This window comes from Meleagris gallopavo, chromosome 17 (assembly GCF_000146605.3).
Source record: "Meleagris gallopavo isolate NT-WF06-2002-E0010 breed Aviagen turkey brand Nicholas breeding stock chromosome 17, Turkey_5.1, whole genome shotgun sequence".
In the NCBI taxonomy this organism is placed as follows: Eukaryota; Metazoa; Chordata; class Aves; order Galliformes; family Phasianidae; genus Meleagris; species Meleagris gallopavo.
Genome location: NC_015027.2, coordinates 287,892 through 289,705, shown reverse-complemented (window position 1 = coordinate 289,705; position 1,814 = coordinate 287,892).

Genomic DNA, 1,814 nt, shown 5'->3' with positions numbered 1-1,814 from the left:
AAAAAAATAGGTCCACAGCCAAGCTGATGCATTTAGTCCAACTCTCCCTCAAAATCTTGGTGATCTAGCATGAAATGTCACTTCTTTCCACGTGCACTGACTTCACTGTCATTTTGGTAACCTGAAGCAAGAAGGAGGACCACAGGGAACTTTCATCTCTGCTGGATCCAGCCTCCCTGCCTCTTTCCTATGCGATGCTGTGGCCCTAGTCATGCCCTCTCTTAAAATCAAACTCAGTAGGGTATTTCTTGCCATTCAAAAGAAAATAGCATACATCTGTGAAAAAAAACATTGCATTGCCTTCACAAACACGAAAGCTGTGTCTGTGGACCATCTTGCAGGGTTGACAGCCCTTTTGGATGCTGTGGTAAAGCCAAAGCAGTGTTGGAACCCACCACCCACCCTGCTGGGCTGGCCTTGGTGGGGACAGCCATCTACCTAGGCATGCAGTGCCAGGGTGCTTTGCTTAAAGAGCTGATGATGCTTTCCTTGCCATTCCTTGCTCATTTGGTTTTAATTTTCATCCTTGGCACAAGTAACCACACATCACCCTTTCCCACAAAACATGCAAACCTCTTCAGCCTTACCCATGACTGAACAGGGACTGGATGCCCTGAGAATTTTTCAGTGAGCAGGGGGTCGTCTTTACTTTTCTAGTAGTTTCATATGAATATTCTTTGCTTAGAGGTACTTTTATTAAAGGAAAAACCATTGTAACGTTTATGTGAATGTTTGAACTGGAAGGTCTGAGGTTAATTCTATGGTGGGTGGGTAGGGAGGGGGTTTGATGTAGGCTGGACTTGCTACAAGTTCCTTAGGTACTTTTTTATTATTGTTTTTTTTTTTTTGTTGTGTGTGTATGTTTTTAGCTTTCCTCCCTCACTAAAGAACAAGTCTGTGTGTACAGACTTGTTACCTTTGCTACCTCTTGAATTCATGAGAACAATAAGATGGTTAGTGAAAGATTAGGCATTTTTTTTTCTCTTATTGTAAGTAATTAAATGTATAAAAGTAGAAGCTAAATTAAATTAAGGGATTTTTACCACCCTGTCCTTCCATCAAAAGTCAGCTAGAGAAATGTTAAAGCAAAGCTTGGCCAAAGACAAAGCAAAAAATATGCTGAGCCAGAAGCTGTGCTGGCTGCTCGGCCTGGCTTGCTCGCAGTCTCTTGGCTGTTTGTAGTCACTTCTAGATAAAAGAAGAAAACTTCTCTGAGCTTTCTGGGCCCTTTCCAGCTTTGTTTATTGAATCTGGACACTACGGGGAGAGGAAAATGCCCCCCTCATCTTCCACTCCCCCAGCACATCTGGGTCAGTCTGTAAACACCTGGCATGACAGAGGGTGAGGGCATAGCAGTCTATAATTTACTAGAATCCAGAGTGCAATAAGGTGGAGGAGAGGAGGAAAAAGCAAACCAAAGTGTTTCATATCCTCCTTTTTACACAGTTTAACACATGCACACAAAGAAAGAAAAATGAAAAGAAAAAGAAACAAAATGTTCTTGCAACATCTGCATAAGACATCACAGCCAACAGCTGCTATTGGTTTAGGAGAAGAGACAGAGAACTCAGCCCACCAATTCTTGGCCCCCTTGACTTTGTTGGCGTGACCTTGTGGAAAGCTATGGCTTATTTCAAGCCTCCCGTGACTGTGGTGGTAAAAATTCACAGCCAGTAGAATCATCCCTTCTGAATTGAGAAAAGTTTACACTTGTATTTTTTCTCTCTTTTTTTTTTTTCCCACTCAAACCAGTATAGTCTCTGCATAGTGTTTACCAAACCTCACATTTTATCTTTTTTAAAAAATAAAACTTT